The sequence below is a fragment of the Protopterus annectens genome, chromosome 11.part0 (genome assembly GCF_019279795.1).
Source record: "Protopterus annectens isolate FY-2018-M chromosome 11.part0, PAN1.0, whole genome shotgun sequence".
Taxonomy (NCBI): domain Eukaryota; kingdom Metazoa; phylum Chordata; order Ceratodontiformes; family Protopteridae; genus Protopterus; species Protopterus annectens.
Window position 1 is genome coordinate 1,467,357,091 of NC_056745.1, and position 20,673 is coordinate 1,467,377,763.

Here is a 20,673-nt window from a genome sequence, read left to right on the forward strand (position 1 = left end):
TACACTAAAGTATCTGCAAAAACATCAGTTTCTTCGCATGTGTAGCAGTTTCATGGCCTGGTAGTACAGACTGACTGCATTTATTCAAAGTCATTTTCAGCTAACTACTTGTCACTGTGTACTGTCATGTATGCATTTGTCTGCAAATTTGAACTATCCCCCAAGGATCCTACTTATCTAATGGGGTTTGACTAGCACAACACTGCAGTGTACGGTAATGTGAAACATGCCTAAGATCGCACTCCTCATATGTCTGCCTGTAAAATCTTCTTGGTATATTGCAGGTTAGCACAAGAATCATATAAGCATGTTCAGTATATGTGCCACCTTGGTCCTTACCAATCTAACAGAGGGCCTAACTCATATGACAGCCTGCAGTTTTGTTCCTCCTCTACTGTATGTGACAGCAAGTAAGTAAGTTACAGCTTTGTCTCTGAGTCCAGATTACAACGATGTTGATATCTGAATTGTTGTGTTTATGGCCTCATCCCCTCCAGCTGATCTTTGACCTGCTACCCTCAGTCTTCACACTTTCCTGTGTTTAGAGTCACTTGAATAAGGTAGTTTGATGGCGACCACCTGTAGTGCTCCTGGAGGATATTTTTATGATGTGTTTTCCTTCTCCTCTCCCTCTAGATACAAATGAAAGCGATGCAGCATATACAACAGTATCCCCCCAAAACACGCATACCCAAACACATACACACGTACATGCACACAAACACAGAGTCAGCAGAGAACCCTCAGACATAATGTGCTGACCTATCCCCAGTTTCAGCCAGCGGTCAGAAATGCACAAACAGTCCTCCCTCCGCACTAATGAGGACAAGCCTGTGGGTGGTTCCCACTGATCAGCTGACTTCTTCTGCCTGGTTCACCAATGCCTGCACAGTTGCTATGCACTGGCATGTATCACTTTGCCTACTATACCAGTTTCCATTCACTGGAGGATCTCACACTAAAAAAAAAAGCATTTTATTCAACATAAAAAATGTGTGCCAGTAATGCACTACTCTATCAATTCCCTTCAGATTACATCAGAGTCTTAAATGCAAATAGTTCAGCTTCAGCAATAGAAATATCCCACAATGGGGGGTGACCAAGATAGTGAGCAGTTAACAGCACTATTTTTTAGCTCTGCTTCATTTTAACATCCTTGACAGGATCTTTACTAAAAAGCTATAATACAATGTTTCAAAACCTGATGGATTTATACTTGAACATCTGCTGAAAGATTTACTACAAAGAAATAACAAGTTTGAAATGCCATTAATTGCTTTTTCCAGTTAATAAAACTAGACAGAACTAATTATCTCAAACTGAGCCACTCTAAGCCCAGTGTACAGGACAGTACTGTGAATAAACACATGCAGGCTACACTAAGTAACATCAATGAGTTATCTGTAAAGACAGATAAATTAGAAAGCAAACTGGATAATTTTTAAGAGAAATTTAAAAAACAAGTTGAAGTGTTGAGTGAATCTTAAACAACAATCAGAACAAATCTCTAACATAGAAGAATCAGTGCCTGATTTTGATGGAAATTTACTTGAAAAATGAGAATAACATTGAATTTCTTCTAGAAAAACTTATTTCAGGAAAAAATAAGACTTAAGAGAACAGATCTAGAAGGAATAACATCAGGATTTATGGGATTCCTGAAAAAGAAAAGGAAGTCAGTATTATTCAATTCGTTAAAACCAGGCTGACTAAAACTTTGAACCTGCCTGAAGCCTTTTCCTTTGGCACTGAAAGAACACAAAAATCACTTTCCACTCAACTTTTTAGAAAAAAACACCTTCACCTTGATAAAGCACTCTTATTATAGATAGTACCCCACCAGCCTAAAACCCACTTCCCCTGGAGTCCTTTGAAAGTTCTTTATCTACTACTTCTAGTATGTCGAGGGATCAGTTGCTAGTGTCCTCTCCAGCTCAACTGGTGAACCTGGGAATATTGAGGCAATGTTACAATTGCCTCATGTACTGAGCAATCCTCTCCTTCTCCCACAAAACACAAATACATGCGAGAGATGCAACTATCCAAACTGGAGGCTGAGCTCTCTCAACATAGGACTGGCAAGACCAGACAGGAGGAGAAGGTAACCACACACAATACATACCCAGTCACACATGGTACCATCACAACTTCAAATCATACACATACTCACACAAAGACATACTCGGAGGCTCTGATCAAAATTTACCAAAACAGCAGAGGCCACCAAAGCAGACACCCAAACAACTACCACCTCACGACCCAACACATGCAACACATAGACCACACAGTCAGAGTGTCAAACAGTCACAGCCCTTAAGGCCAAACAAAATGCCAGACACACTTGTCATTGGTGATTCCATAGTCAGACACACTGGCGTCCGCTCACCAGACTGAGTAAGGAGAAGGTCACAGTAAGCTGCCTGTCGGGCGCTAGAATCCGCCACATAGCAAGCACTCAGGTCTCTCAACAGCAGGTACAAGTCGACTCAGTCATTGTCCACGCTGGTGTCAACGACCTGAGGCGCACCTCCTTGGACTACATGAAAAGGGACATCGAGGAGCTCTCTGATTATGTAGCCCAGGCAGGTATGACCCTGACCTTGAGCAGTATCCTACCTTCACCTAGAATGATGCCACAATACAGTGATAAGATGATCAGCTTTAATAATTGGCTTAAATTCTGGTGTCATTCAAAGGGGATCAATGTCTGTCTGCCTGGGATGACATGCTGGACAAGCCACGCTGCTTCGCAAGGCGGCTTGCACCTGTCACCCTGGGCTTCGGATATTGGCAAAGGCTCTTGCCACCCCATAGTGCCTTTTTAGGCAAGGCTCAAATTCTAAACCTACCACCTAGAACACCAAAAAGGGAAAAAACTAAGGGTAATGCTGCTCAATGCCAGAAGTCTCAATCTCAAGATGCACGCACTCGAGGCCCTTCTCAATATGGAGAACATCGATGTCTGTGCTGTGACAGAAACCTGGTTCAAGGCTCCTGAGAGCACCCCAGCACTAACAGGTTTCACCTCATATCATGCGTTCCGGCCCCAAAATCCGGACAACACCAAGAAAGGAGGGGTGTGTCCATATTCATAAAGGACACCCACACCTCAAGATTGGTGGCAACGCCAGATGCAACGGAGACCATCCAGGTGCAATTAACCATAGGCAAGACTGCTCTGCAATTTGTAGCATGTTACAGGCCACCCTCTCAAACTCAGGAACCTCACATGGCCTTCCTGAAAACATTGGAGGGGATAAATGTATCTCCAAACACCATCATACTAGGTGACTTCAACTACCCTAATATAGACTGGGAACACTACTCAAGCCCGAACACTCTAACCCAAAGATTCCTGGAGTTCATAAACTCAAATGCCATGGAACAACTAGTCACCATCCCCACAAGAGGTGAAAACATACTTGATCTCATCATCACGAACATGGGATCAAAATGTTCAACACCGGAAGTATACCCCTCACTGGTGAGATCAGATCATAAACTAATCTCGCTGGAGGTCCTCATCCCGCCCCCACCTGAAACAAAAAAGACCAGTGAAAAACTTCTCAAAAGCCGATTTCACACTTCTAAAAACTAGTGTGGTCTCCTTTAAGGCCCCTGAGCCAGTGGTAAACATTACTCAAACCGCTGAATCACTTACAAGCACCTACAGGACTGCATGGATCAGGCAATCCCAAACAAAACTAAGACTCTCTGTACCAAAGGCAAGCGTCCAGTCTGGTGGACCCCAGCCATAAACAAGCTCTACAACAAAAGGAGGAAGCTACTACAAGATAGAGCAAAATCCTTGAAAGGTAAGACACCTTTGATCATTATAAGTAAAAAACTAAGAGCTCTCATAAAATCATCAAAGGCAAATTTTGAGAGAAAAATCGCCAAGGACTCTAAAGACAATCATAAGGCCTTCTTTAGCTATGTTAGAAACCTAGGAGGAAACTCCCAGATATGCTCAGAATTAGTTCAAAATGATGTGAAAATTACTGAACCTACACACATTGCTAACATACTGGCTGACAGGTTCAGTGCAAACTTCTCCCCTCCCCAAAGGAGAGATATCTATTCCAGAGGATTGTAGCCCCCAAACATCTCCAACGCCCAGGTGAGAACTGCCCTCACTAAGGCAAAAAACACAGCATCCATGGGACGGATGGTGTCCCCGGCTGTGTGCTTCATGAACTCAATGAGAATTAAACCCACAGTTAGGACAGCTGTTTAATCTTAGCCTCACCTCAGGATCATTACCCAAGGAGTGGCGACTGTGGTCCCACTTCATAAGGCGGTGCCTCCACAGACCCTGGAAATTACCGCCCCATTAGCTTGACAAGCCTTATCTGCAAAGCCATGGAGAGGATCATAATGGAACTCATAAATAAAGACATAGGAACTTGCAGACTTTGGATCCAACCCAGTTTGGCTTTGTCAAAGGCAGATCCTGCCTCTTAAACTTGGTTGACTTTTGAGACAGTCACCAAGGCCATTGATGAGGAAAGGCAGTCCATACAGCCTACCTCGACCTGGCAAAGGCCTTCGACACAATACCCCACTCAGGTATCATCGAAAAACTCATCAGCTTAAATGTAAACCCATACATCACAAGATGGGTTGCAAACTGGCTAAGCGACAGAACCCACAGAGTCAGAGTTGCTGGAGCCATGTCAGACTCAAAGCCTGTCACAAGTGGTGTCCCACAGGGCTCAGTCCTGGGTCCACTCTTGTTCGGCATCTACTTTTCTGAAGTACAAGCAAACACAGGAGGGTTATGGCTGACAAAGTTTGCAGATGACTGCAAACTGGGCGCCATAGTCGAAAACACATCTGACACAGATATCCTCCAGAAGGGCCTCACAGAAACGGATAACTGGTGCCAGAGCCATGGCCGGAAGTTAAACGCCAAAAAATGCATAGTCATACCCCTCGGGAAAAACAAGGTTACCCCTAGCTACCATATAGGTGACAATCCACTGAGCACAGAAAAAGTCATCAGGGATCTGGGGACCCAAGTTGACAGTAGTCTTTCGTTTGACACTCATGTTGCTAAAGTAGTTAGGAAAACCTTCTATATCGCCCACCTGATCATGAAGGGATTCACATCTAGATCAAGGGAGGTCATCGTCGCACTGTACTCATCACTCATTAGACCTATGATTGAGTACAATGCCCGTTCGAATGTATCTGACCAGACACCTGATGCAGCTTGAAAGGCCCCAAAAGTTCCTCACCAAAAGGATAAAGGGTCTCAAAATATGTCTTATGCTGCCCGACTGAAAGAACTCCAGCTTCATTCAGTCTCATACCGCTTGCTCAGAGGTGACCTGTGCCTGACATATAAGGCCATGTCAAACCCAGATTTGATGAATATGCTTCACCTCAAAAATCTAGATCCCTCAGAACCACAAGGGCGGGAGACTTAAACCTTGACATGGTTATAAATAGAACGTGCTGGAGGGACAGATTCATCACCCAGAGACTCCCTATGCTGTGGAACAAAATCCCGGTACATGTGAGGCAGAGCACCTCGCTGGCCTTGTTCAAGAGGAATCTTGACCAATGGATGGGAGATCGCAGATATACCCCAGGGATTACTTCAGTGTCACTGCTTGACAGAGGCACAGAAAAATGATAGGCATAGTTTTTATTCAAACTAAAGGGGTGGCGAAAGCCACATAACTATGGGCTAGGCTTATAAATGCCCTTGGGCAGATAGCCTAGTATGAACCTATGAACCTATGAACCAAGGTTAGCGATTGTAAGATTTTTCATAAGTCAAGATAAGGATTTTGCCTTAAAAACTGCATGGACTAATTATCCAGTTAAAATTAAAGAAAACACTATATAAGATTTGACAGTAACTATTCAACATTAGTGATGTTATAAAGAAAAGCACATGTGCCACTTGTTAAAAGCTTAAAGAAAAACAATATTAAAGCACAAATCTTGTTTCCAGCAAAATAAGGATTCACCTTCTAGAAGAAAGAAGATTTTTAAGACCTCGGAAGATGCAATGGACTTTATACAGAAAAATATAATCCTAGAAAAAAAAACAGAAGAAATGGACTGAAATCTATCAACTTCTTTGAAGAGAAATGCAACAAGAGATGGATGGTTAATAAAAAATAAAAACAGTAAAAACTGAAGGACAAATGACAATCAATGTATTTCCTGGTTATGAATTCTTATTAATTTAAAGAAGTGCTTAAATGCTTATCAATAGGTGCTGAATATTACTCTTTACAAGGTAAATAATTTATTTATTCCCCTACTTTAAATGATTACTAGTTCCCTTTTTAAAATGTTAGAGGTTGATTATCTTAGCTATATATGAAAATAAAGATAGTTATTTTTCATTTAGAGTTTAAAAGGTTGTCACCTCACAGTAAGACGTTGTCCTATTCGATTCTCAGCAAGAGCGTCTTCTGTGTGGAGACATGCGTGAATGGGCGTACCTTCATTGAAGGTTGTGCGTCAGGGCCAGCAACTCGGCACGTAAAAATCTACTGCCAATCATTAGCAGACCGGAGTTTCGCTGTAGCGACCCCTAACCGGGAAAAGCCGAAAGACACAACAACAGAGTTTAAAAGGTTAACTTATTTGTTTTATTAAAAGTTAATCATTATCATGAAACGTATGTTAGGTGGCACACTTCTGCTTTCTTGGCATAATTGAGTAATGTACTATGAAACATAATACTTGATGCAACAAATGATGCTAAAGAGGCATGTTAAGTTACATTCTGGGTTCTTAAAATGATCCAGTAGTGTGCTACTGACAGAATCCAAACAAAGGATCTGAAGAAGTCATTCAATTTTGTATGACGAAAAGTGCTTAATAAAATTGGTTAAGAAGAGTTCTTGTTGCCTGGAACCTTTGTTTGGATTCACTTGGTTTCGCTGTCAAGCTTTTTATTTGGTCTGCTACTGACAGAATACTTGACATGCAATAGTACCAGGGAAGGATATGCTCTTGTTATAAACAAAGTATAAAAATATTGATTTTTACATATAAAAGTTACTATTGGAATGATATCAAGTAATGAGAGTAATACTCATACTTTTACAAGTTAAACCTGAATAACATATGTCATTCTTTTAATGCAAGCTTGTATGCTATGTCTCCTTTAAAAAATGACAGTCTGCTTTATATTAAACATTTCATACAAATAATGCTTGCCGAATCATTAAACACAATAGCTTTTTAGTTGTTAACATACTTTGAAATTGTTTTTATTTTTTTAGAGGTTTGGAAGGGTTTGAGGGGTTGATGTATAATGTAGAGGAGGCTTGGATTCAATCATGAATATTTTTGTGTGAATTATACCTGATAAACTTTTCATTTGCAAGCCCTTGTTATGAGGACCAACTTGAAGCAGCTTAATTAGAGTCATCAGCACATTTGTGATGCTGTGGGGGTTCTGAAAATTCTAAGAAATGTCCAGGTTACTTCTTACTGTCTAAAAGTAAATAATCATAATATTTTGAATCATATGCTAAGATATCAATGAATATAAATTTGATAATAAGTAAAAGACAGTGAATTATATCCTAAACCAAACTCAGTTATTAAACAGCTCTTAGTGCTTGCAGTATACCAAAAGGATAGTTTATATACTAGCCTATAAAAAGACACTTCTGATATTAAAAAAAATAGGACTGTGTTTCTCTGTTATTGTCTGTTTTTAATAATGACAAAACTTAATATCTCAGAACAATTTATTATGGAAAGTTTAAATATTAAAAGGGAAGATTCTTCAGAAATTTGTTCAGATACCATTAAACATAACATTTAAGTAAAAATAGGACTGATTCTAACAACAGGACTAGATTAAAGAGTATCAAATATATATATGGTAAATATAAATGTTCTATTATATGATATTCCATATTAGGATTACAGCTAGCACATACAATTTAGGAATATAGGGAAAGTACAAGATATAGTATACAAACAGAAAAAGTAAATATGTACATAGTTAAAGAATATAGATATATCTACAAAGGTGGGAGGTTGGTATAGTGGTTAAGGTGTTCACCTTATAGGCCCAAGGTGCAGGGTTTGATTCTCACATGGGATAATTGGCTAGGCTTGTAATGGCCCACAAAGTCAGTTAACCTGGTACAAATTTATGAACTTATGATCCTATAAGCAAATTTACACAGTCAATAAAATAGAAAAACTATAAAATCATCTGACCTATAAATTAATAAATATGTCAATAACAACTGACTTCCTCCCTATAGTAGACCATGGAGATAATGTGAGGTAAAGGAAAAGATGACTGTAGAAATACTCAGTTTGGTCAACTTATAATAAAGATTCAGAACACCTGTATAACTTTTCTTATTCATAATAACTCACTGACAAGCTTTTTTAAGTTGATACATACTAAAAATATGAGACAAGTCTAGTCCAGAGACAGATTTGCTGTATCCAGGACTGTATGTAAGCTTCTGAGCCCCCAAGCCTTTCTGTGTTGGAGGGAAGCCTTCTAGCTTATCAGTGGGAGTGGTAAGCATCAGTGGGAGTGGTAAGCACTAGGTAGCCTAGCTACCACAAGATCCATGTACAGATTCTTAGTTTTAGCACTTGAATTTGCTTATTTGTGATCAGCACTTGTTCAGAACGTGTAAGCACTAAATAACCTATTAATTACTACAGCACTCAACCTTCCTCATTACCTAGAGGAAAACAGTTTTGTACTTACTTTCCTCACTTGCTTAGAGAAAAACAGCTCTTGTGCTCACTTTCCTCACTTATCTAGAGGAAAACAGTTTTTTATTCAGGCATGCCCATGGGTCAGCTCCCAGTGTTCTCTCCTGTATATCTGATGAATCTGGGCATCTTGAGGCAATGTAGAAATTGCCTCATGTACACAGACAACCCTCTCCTCCTACCACCCAACACTACAACTGTGAGAGATGTACTTATCTAGTCAAACTGGAGGTAACACTCTCTCCAACCAAGACTGAACTTGACAGTCATGAGGAGAAGGTAAACACTTGCACCATACAACACTCATCACATAGTCCCACTAAACCTACATCACCAAAATCTGCACATAGAAACACAAAACATTTGCAGAGGCTCTCAGTAATAATCAACTCAAGCAGCAGAGACCTCCAAAGCAGAAACGCAAGCAACCTCCACCCCCAACACAACCCAAATGGAATGCTGCTGCATCTCCTATGTTGCATTTTCTACTATCTTTTCTCCCTGGGCCTCCGCTGAAAATGGACATGTATCCAGTCGGACTATCCCGGTCAACAAATGTAAAATAAAATAAATAAAATAAAATAAATAAATGACACATAGCCCACAGACTCAGTGTGCCAATAAACCACAGTCCATAAGGCAAACCAACGTACCCAACACACTAGTCATACATGACTATATAGTCAGGCACACTGATGTCCAACTCACCAGGCTAAACAAGGAGAAGTTTACTGTCAGCTGCCTGTCAGTTGCCAGGATCTGCCACATAACCCACGCACTCAGGTCACTCCACAAGTACAAATATGACTCTGTCATTGTCCATGTTGGTGTGAACGACCTGAGATGTACCTCCCTGGACTACATGAAAAGAGACATGGAAGAGCTCTCCAATCTTGTAGCCCAGGCAGGTATGACCCTAGCCCTGAGTAGCATCCTGCCATCATCCAGAATGATACCGCAGTACAAGGACAAAATGATTGACTTCAAAAATTGACTGAGCTTCTGGTGTCATTCTAAGGGGATCCAGTATCTGTCTGCCTGGGACAACATGGTCGACAGACCATGATGCTTTGCCAGAGATGGCCTGCACCTGTTGCCCCTGGGATTCTGGACTCTGGCTAAGGCTCTTGCCGCCCCTATAGTGCCTTTTTTAGGTAAGGTTCAAATGACAAATTTATCACCATAACAGGAACAGGCAAGCAAAAACTGAGGGTAATGCTACTTGGGTTCCTATTACATTATCGAACTTCAACAAGTTTTAAACCTATATGGTCGAAACCATATAGTCAAATTTGCTGAAGTTCGAATACAAAAAAAAAATTAAAACATGCAACAGTAAACTAACTGTTGCAAGCAGGGGAAAAGCCCCCCTGCACCCCCTGCTCTTTAAATATACCAACTCTGAGAACACACTATAGTGCGGAAATTCTGCACTATAGTGTGGTCTCAGAGTTGGTATATTTAAAGAGTGGGGGGCACAGCCCCCTATGTGGGGGATGCAGGGGGGCTTGCCCTCCTGCTTGCAACAGTTAGTTTACTGTTGCATCTTTTATTTATTTTTTATGTGTTTGAAGTTTTGAAAGTTCAAACAGACAAGTTCGATATTGTCGTGTTCGAAGTTTCAAAACTTCGATCACGTAACAGGAACCCATGCTACTCAGTGCTAGAAGTCTAAATCTCAAAATGCACTCACTCGAGGCACTCCTTAAAATGGACAACATTGATATCTATGCAGTGATTGCGACCTGGTTCAAAGCTCTAGAGAGCACCCCTGCATTACCAGGTTATAACTCATACCACACTTTTCGGCCATCTAACCTGGACCAGAACACCAAAGATGGAGGTGTATCCATATTCATTAAGTATATCCACACCTCCAGGCTAGTTGTGTAGCATAATGCATCCATGGTTATCCAAGTGCAACTAACTCTGGGCAAAACTGCAATCCAAATTGTAGCTTCCTACAGATCCCTCACCATGCCCTAGGATTCCCACTCCTCCTTTCTTGATATAAAAATATTAGGGTTCAACCAAACACCCTAATAATGGGTGATTTCAACTAACCCACCATTAACTGTGAAAACTACTCATAACAAACTCCTTTGCTCAACGCTTTCTGGAATTCATAAATTCCAATGCCCTGGATCAACTTATCCACACCCTCACCAGGGGCAACAATATCTTAGTCCTAGTCATTACCAACATGAGTGACTGGTGTTCCACACCTGAAATGAACTCCTCAGTCAGATCCAACCATAAGCTAATCACCCTAGATATCCGCATCATGCCCCCACCTACCATTAAGGAAACCATGATAAAATATTTCTCCAAAGCCAACTTCATGCTTCTTAAGACAGAAGAGGTGAACTTCATGACACCCATGCAGATGGAAAATACAGTTATGTCTGCTAAATCCTATGCAAATGCACTCTATAAGCACTTACACGAGTGCATTGATCATGCTATCCCAAACAGAACCAAGACGGTATCCTCCAAAAAAAGGAAGCTAATCTGGTGGTCCCCTGCCATAAACAAACTCTACAACAGAAGGAAGAAACTGTTGTAACAGGGAGTAAATCCCATGAGTGGAGGAGCTGCCTGATCAGCCTCAGTAAGAAGCTTAGATCCCTTATAAGATCATCCAAAGCTACTACGAAAACAAAATTGCCACTGATTCTAAGGGCAACCAAAAAGCATTCTAGAGCTATGTCAAGAATCTCAATGGCACACCCAGATCTGCTCTGAGTTACAACACAACGCCATGAAAATTACAGAACCAACTGATATTGCCAACATCCTGGCAGATAGGTTCAGTGCTAACTTTACCCCCCTCTTACCCCCTAAAGGGTCCATATCTATACATGAAGAATGCAAAGTCCCTGTAATCACATCTATGCAGGTAAAAGCTGCACTCTCTAAAACCAAAAACATAGCATCCATGGGACCAGACAACATCTCAGGCTGTGTTTTACATGAACCAGAATTAACTGGCTCCCCACCTAAGCACCATGTCCAATCATAGTCTCATGTCAGGCTTTGTGCCCATTGAATGGCACACAGCAACAGTTATCCCACTCCACAAAGGAGGAGCCACCACTGATCCTGGGAACTATCGCCATATTAGCCAGACTAGCCTGGTCTTCAAGGCCATGGAACGTATCATCATGGACCTCATAAACAAAGACAATGGTAACCTCCAAACTCTGGACCCCACCCAGTTTGGGTTTGTGAAAGGAAGATCATGCCTTCTGAACCTGATTGACTTCTTTGAGGCAGTCACCAAAGCCGTAGATGAGGGTAAGGTGGTTCACACAGCCTATCTTGACCTCACCAAGGCTTTCGACACCATTCCCCATTCTGGAATTATAGCTAAACTCACTAAACTAGGCATAAATCCCTAAATCACAAGATGGGTTGCCAACTGGCTCACTGACAGAACCCACACTGTAAAAGTTGCAGATTCCAAATCTGACTTCAAACCAGTCACAAGTGGAGTATTACAGGGTTCAGTCCTGGGACCTCTCCTGTTTGGAATCTACTTCTCTGAAGTACAGACTAACACAGAAGGCCTCTGGTTAATGAAGTTCACAGATGACTGGAAACTAGGAGGCATAGTTGAGTCCCCAAATGATGTGGACATCCCACAGAAGGGCCTCACTGAGACAGATGCCTGGTGTCAGAGGCATGGCCTCAAGCTCAATGCCATAAAGTGCATTGTCATCCCCCTTTCGTAAAAACTCTGTACCCATGAACTACCACATAAACAGCAGTCTGCTTAATGCTGAATGTGTGATAAGAGACCTTGGGACCCAGTTGGACAGTACTCTCTCCTTTGATAATCACATCGCCACAGTAGTCAGGAAATCCTTCTATGTGGCACACCTCATCACAAAAGGGTTCTCATCCAGGAAAAAAGAGGTCATTGTTTCTGTCTACTCGGCACTCATTAGACCCATTATAGAGTATAACTCCCCTTTTGGAATGTACATCACAAGACATCTGCAGCAGCTGGAAAGGCCACAGAAGTACCTCACAAAGAGGATTACTGGCCTCACACAGATGCCCTACACTGACCATCTCAAAAGACTCCAGCTTTACTCTGTAGCATATTGCCTACACTGAGCAGATCTCTGCCTAACATATAAAGCTATGTTAAACCCAGAGCTGTTGGACATGCTACACCTTAAGAAATCCCAATCCCTCTGAGCTACATGCTCTAGGGACCTAAACCTTGTCACCACAATAAACAGGACATGCTGGAGGGATATATTCCTGTCCCAGAGACTTCCTATAATCTGGAGCAAGCTACCCATCTATGTCAAACAAAGTTCCTCATTAGCACTCTTCAAGAAAAATCTTGATGAGTAGATGGGAAATAGGAAATACACCCCGGGGATCACTTCTGTGGCTCTGCTCGATGGGGGCACAGGAAATTAACTTTCTTGGGTAGCGTAAGCCAGGGAACCTTGTTGGCTAGGCTTACTTAGGCCCTTGAGCCGATAGACTAGTACCTACCTATGAATCAGAAGCAGGAGTTAAGCACTGTTCATCTAATGAAGAGTTTGAGAGGTAGTGTGTTCTTCTCTTTCAACAAACTAGGAATATGTTATTCCATGGTAGAATGTTTTAGGGTTTTATCTTTAGGTATTTTTTTATTTGTTTGAAAAGTTTTTTCTATAGCTGAAAATTTCATATTGTTATATATAAAGTTTATAATAAGTTCTGTACATAAATGTGATTTCATTATATCTGTGTTTTTCTCTCTCTCTCTCTTATATAAATGTCTGATTTTAAATGCATATCTGTTAATAATAAAGGACTAAATAATCCGGTAAAGAGAGGAGTCTGTTGAAATGCATCTATATTATCTTATCAAAATTTCAGAATATCAAATTTGATATGGTCGACACCATATCATCGAATTCTGAAACATCGAAAGATAAAAAAAAAAATGCCTAAAAGCAAAAATAAATAAAAAATTACCTTTGCAAACAGGGGGGCAAGCACCCCTGCACCCCCCACACCCTCTACTTAAATATACCAACTCCGAGACTGCACTACATTTAACTAAATGGAAATCTCCCCTTAAGGAGATTTCTGTTTAAACGTTCAATGTTTTTTGCTTTCGCTAATCTGGTGCCGACAATATCAGCTTCAATATTGTCGGCCTTCGACAGCGTGAAGTAGACCCGTTCAAATACTTGCAATTACATAAAGCTCAAATAGTATTCCTACAGGAAACACATTTACTTAATAATGATGTGTAAATAAACTTTCATTAGAGAATTATTTGGTTTTAGCAGGTTCTGGCTTTTGAGCTGAAAGAACAGGCACCCTCATTTTATGGAAGAACTCACTAGTAATGCCTGAAGTTAAAGATACCGCTGTTGATAAAAATGATATATTAAGCTTTGTAATTGAGTGGAACAGAAAACTATATACATCGGTGGACTCCTATTGGATTCCAGGGTTGTAGTTAAAGATGCAAACAATTATTTAGACACTATACCTCATTACATCAAAGGTAAAGTCATAATGACTGGTGATTTTAATTGTATTTTATCAGACAAAGATTCCACTGCAGTTAGAAAGCTAAGAATCACATCTTCAGCCAAACACTTAACAAATTTTGTAAATCTAATGAATTTAAGTTGCCTCACAGCAAGAGGTTCTCCCGTTCAATTCTTGGCTTGGGTTGGGAGTGCCTTCTGTGTGGAGTCTGCATGTCCTCCCAGCGGTTGAGTGGGCGTTCGAAAGACATGCGTTGAATGGGCATGCCTTCATTGAAGGTTGGGCATCTGGCTGGCAACTTGACACCATAAAAACCAACTGCCAATCATTAGCGGACCAGAGTTTTGCTGTGGTGACCCCTAACCGGGAAAAGCCAAAAGACAAACAACAACATCAGCTAAGGAAAACAAACTCACTTCAATTTACCCATTATTCATATAGGTATGGAACACAAACAAATATTGATAATTTTTTTGTCTTAAACAATCTGTTATCACATATCAGAGAAGTTTCAATAGTTTCATGTCCATTATCAGACCATAATGCTATAATCTTTAATATTATTTTAAAAACTGGCAATTTAATACATCACAGGAGATTACCGGCGTACATTATTAAATAAAAGGATTCAAAGATTGTGTGTTAAAGAGATCAAAAATGTCCTAGAAATAAATATGAATGGTAAAGTATCTGACATTGTCCTGTGAGATTCATTAAATGCTTACTTAAATGGAAGAGTTACAAGCTGGTGTACTAGTAAAACAAGAGAATGGGATGAAAACATTGCATATACTACAGGCCAAACTAGACACACTAAAGTTAAATCTAAAACCAAATGACATTATCAGTCTGTCTGAATGTAAGAAAGTTAAGTACAAAATATGTTGAAAATGTAAATCATAAAGTTTCAATAAACCTGGAAGAACAAACTTCAAGCATATTTAGTAAACCATTTAAGCTTGCATAAACTTGCTGTTAGATCAAAGAAAATGAATAAACTAAATCATATCAAAGAAATTGCAACACATATAAATAATAAAAAAGAAAGATATTAAAAGGTATTAAAGGTATTATTAAGGGATTAAAATATGTTATGAAAATATAAATAATGATACAAATAGCCTAGATAATGATAATATAGTTGAAACATTTCTAAGGGAAAATATAAATAATAAAATAACAAGTGAACAAATAAAAAAATGATCGACCATTCACTTTAACAGAAATAAAAGTTTTAACAAAAAGGCTAAAAAATAATAAGGTGCCAGGCTTAGATAGCATTATACTAGAACTATATAAAATACTACCATCTGATGCAGTTAAAATATTAGATACAGTCTATAAGAAATGAAAACAACTGCTGAAGTCCCCCATCATGGAAGTATTCCCTTATATCACTTATTTTAAAACAAGAAAAGGATCCTACAAAGTGATCATCACGCAGTTTCACTTTTAAATGTGGACTATAAGATGTTCATGTCCATTTTAACGAACAGAATTAATCTAGTTATACCTAAACTAATTACCAGTAATCAAACTGGGTTTATTCTAAATAGACAAGTACAGGATAGTATAAGAATACATATATGAATAGACTATGCAAATAAAAATAAAAAAAATAATTTTCTATCATTAGTCTTGATTTTGATAAGGCTTTTGGCTCAGTTAATTGGCCATACTTGTTTAAAACACTTCAAGTGTATAATTTCTCACCTGAGCTAATTGCATTAATTTTTACATTATACATAACTCTTATGCTTATGCTAAATAAGTTATTTTCTTTTTAATTCCTTTAAATTATAAAAAGGTACAGAATAAGGCCTGTCTGTTATCATCTCTGCTTTTTGCATTAGCTATAGAACCTTTTGCTAATAATATTAGATCCAATAAGAGCATTAATGGTATCAAAATAAATGACGATTTCAAACTATAGAGTCAGCTCTTTACTGATGATATTTTACTAACAACAGGAAATACTGAGAATTGTTATAACATATAATTGTATGAGTCAGTTTGAAGAAATCTTGAATTTAAGATTTAATCATAATAAAATGAGTGAATTATTAATTAATAAAAATTTTAAAAACTAATACGAAAATAATCTATCAGTCCACTCCAACCATTATCAAACTCATCTTAAATAACCAAAATCTATAGTCACAGCAGCAGTCTATATCCCTCCATCATCAAACAATACAGAAACAACAGAAACATCTTAAACTGGTTAACCACTAATGTCAAACAAGAAACTATATTATAGGATCCATGTAATGCATTAGCAAGATATTCTGTAGTACGCCCAATTTTAAGAAATTTTCTTTCTTCATTCTGGAAAAGGTTAAAACAGATTTATTTAGTGGTGATTATAAAACCTTTTTTGGAATGTCGAGAGAGCCTGTGCCAGATCTTGCTAGCAGAAGACCAGCCTCCTGGTCTTAATGAAGTAATAAATATAAAGTGCTTCTTGCAAGCACAAAAGATGTAAAGATGTACTTTTTTTAACTACTTTTTATTTCTGACATCATTATTCATTCATAGTTCATGAATATTCATGTGGTGTTTTATTTGATGTGTCTTATCATGTAATTATTTGATTTTTTTATTTAAATGTGAGTTTAATTGATGGGTGTGTTTCTGATGAAGTTCTGTTTTATTAAATTTTGAAAGAACGTGCTAATAAGTTGGTATCCATCCTTTCATTGGTTTGCCTACAGTTTGGTTATATAATTTAGTGTGGTTGTTTCATGGTTTGCTTAGAAACTATACTACTTGAAGTCCTAAAAAAAGACTGGACCACAAGCAAAAAAGGCTATCCCTCCTTCAACATAAACCTCTTCAATTTCACACAGCTAACTAGGGAACAAACCCAAACTGACAGTGCAAAAGAGCCTCCATTTTTGACTGCACGCTAACAAGCAATCCTTTGAAAATCAAAATAGCTAGCATTCTCCCAGTTACCATAAGTGATCACCATCTCACATATATCCACAGAGATCACCTTAACCCCACTAATCATATACATTTAAACTACGTAAAAACTCACAAAATTCAATAACACCCTCAAACAGTGCAACTGGAAACCCTCAAATACCCACCACTAGACAAAGCTGTCTCCTATTTCCACAACTTGTCTACAACCATATTAAATCAGCAAGCCCCACTCAGATTTAAGAGTAAAAAAAAAAAAAAACAACTACTGCCCCCTTGCTAACCTATTAGACCAGAATACTTATGAAACAGAGGGACAAAGTCTGGAAACAATGACACAAATAGAGAACCCAAGCAAACCTAGAAACTTACTGCCATCTCAGAAACCATTTAGAAACCTAAGTTTTCACTGACAAAAGACATTTTTTTCTCTAATAACTACAGTAACCACAACAAAAACCCCAAACATGGAGGGGGCGTAGCCTAGATGGCCAACTGAGAGCAGTGAATTTTGAGGGCTCCATAAACTAGTATAATAATATAGGAACATTTTATTATTTTTGAGTTTAAAACATCAGAAATCTATAGATAAACTACTAAACAACATAAATATCAATTTTGATGGAGATATACAAAACATTTCCTCTCAAGTAACCTGGAAATATATTGAGTCACTGAATATGAACAACTCGAGGAATTCTCATCCAAATGCTGCTTTGAAAAAAGAATTGCAATTGATGACATCTACCTTACAGGAACTATCTTTGAAGATGGATGGCTTTAAAAATTACTTAGAAAATTTAAATTCTCAAAAAACAGACTGATACTCTTAAGGAACTATTACAGCATACAGCAACACCATACAAAAATAACAAATACAGAGACTTCTCTAAATGACATTGAAAGGAGACTCAAAGAGGAAGAATTCCAAAAAGAATTTCTGCTTAAACAGAATACATGGCTGCTTAACAAAATAGATGACTTAGAAAACAGGAAAAGGAGAAATAACATAAGGATCTTTGGTCTGCCTGAAAACATGAAGGAGAAGGCATTATTTCATTCTTAACCACCTCTATTCCTGAATTTTTAGACTTGAAAGAGGGACTTTCATTTGGAATTGAAAGGGCGCATAGAGCACTGAGGAAACCTGCTTCTAACTCAACAAATACTCCACCTAGATCCATAGTTATAACATTTCTTTCATTTCTGGACAAGGAACTAATATTAAAATCTGCTTGGAGAAAATCACCCTTAAAATACAATCAAAGCCTGATAAGGTTTGACAATGATTATTCTTCCAGAATACTAGAACAAAGGAAAAATGTCTGGCCAATAATAAAACTGTTGAAAAAAAGCAACATTAAAGCACAGCTGGCATTTCCAGCCAAGATAAAAATACTTTTTGCCAATGAGATGAGAAGCTTTAATGAGTTAGAAGAAGCTACTATATTCATCAAAAACAACAACATAGTGTCTATCCCAGAAGAAATGGAATGGATGGGCCCTACTCTTAAAATAATAAAAGAAACAAATCCTTGGACTGATGCTAGAAAGAAGAAACAAAAAACTGATTCCAAGATAGCTGTCCAAAATAAATAACTCTTACAACTACATCTCTCAAAGTATCAACTGATATGGTACCTCACTTGTCATCTGTTTTTATTTAAAAAAGGAGGGTTTCTTAAACAACTGAGAAACAGTGATGATTTTTTCAGAATGTTCAGAGAGTCCAATAATTCTTCACAAACAAAGGCAGGTTAAGATGGGTTACTATTTACATTATATATAAGCCAAACAAAGTAACATAGCAACATATAATACAAACATAGAAGTTTCTGTTCCCCTACTTGAACTTAATGAATACTTATCATGTTCATTTTTTATTGATTTTACTTATAATAATTTAAGTAATTAATTAACTAATTCATCGAGGTACCATTCATCAGAGTTCAGACTCAAATGTAACACATTAACATCATATATAATAGCAGTAACAGTAGAGTGTTTTGAAAAAAAATACTGTCATGGAGACTAATGCCTTCTTCAGTTAAAGTATGATTTAGAAATGTCATGTATATCCTGGTTAAATAATAGTAGCAAGCTCTTAGCACAAATGTCATCATATTCTGTCTAAATATAGTTAATATCAATTATGGCAGGTATCACAGATACGAGTGCTGTTTGATCAATCCTCTTATGGTGTGCGTGGATGCAGCTGTGGCTGTCAGTAGTACAAATGTCATTATTATTCTGTCTAAACATAGTTAATATCAATTATGGCAGGTATCATAGCTTTGAGTGCTGTTTGATTAAGCCTGACATAGTGTGCGTGGATGCAGCTTTATGTGGTAGCTGTTGTATGTTGCCGTTTTCATCACCGGGAAGCTGTGGGTTGCGGCTTGTGATCGAGGTTTACTGATGCTTGTGTATTAGGAAGAGACATCTGGTGTTTTAGCCTGGATTCAGGGGAAGGGGGTGGATAAAACTGTGATTTGGGATATTTTGTCAGAGAATAGTTTGTTTATATATCTGCTGAGTGAGAGGTGGGAAGGCTGGAAGAATGTGTTATTGCATGTTGTGGCAGCTTGCTCAGACATTTTTTTTTGACACACAGAAATAGGCTCTCCCAGGTTGCTATGGTAATGGAGACATAGAGTGACGATAATGCTTAATGGCTCTCAGGAGCCTTCAAGATAATTCTCGGCAATGAAGTTTTTGGTTTAAAAAAAAAAAATACATATATATATATATATATATATATATATATATATATATATATAATAAAATGGCTACTTTAAACCACATGTAGACATATTGATGGTCTCCCAACACTCCGTTTAGCTCATTAAGTTGATTCTTGATAAAAATAAATAAATAATAAGTGCAATTGTATATTTAAAATGTATTTTGGTCCAAACACATTAAGGACTTGCATAAGAGTGGAAGTCTGAGTTATTGTGAAAGACTAAGAGCACTTGGTCTCATGCAGTACTCTTTGCAGTGGTCTGGGAGGTGAGCTTGTTCAGATGTGTTGGACATATGGGGATAGCTGATTCTAGGGGTGTTTGGGGTTGCTGGGAAGTGCTAGAGAGTCATCAGATTTCCTTTGTGGAAATATCTGTGGGAATGGAAGGTGTGTTGAGTGGCTCACTGGCAGAGTTGCCATTGCATGGAACAGGCTGGTAAAATGGAAAAGGACAAATATTGGTTTGGATATTTTAAGAACAGCCTGGAAACGCACCACATGAACTAGTGAATGGTATTCTGCCAAAACTGGATGGGCATTGCTGCCTGTGCTTGAAGTACTGATATGTCTGTATGTAAGGATGGAAATATACTTATAACAAATAAGAAACTAGAAGGGTCTCATAATTTAAAGTCTATGGACTGTATAAACATGCTTGGAGGGAGCTAATAATAAGAATAAGCATTACAGCTTGTGGTCTCTCAAATAACTAAGCAACAGCCAAAAAAAAAAAAAAAAAAAAACACACAGTAGTTATGTAA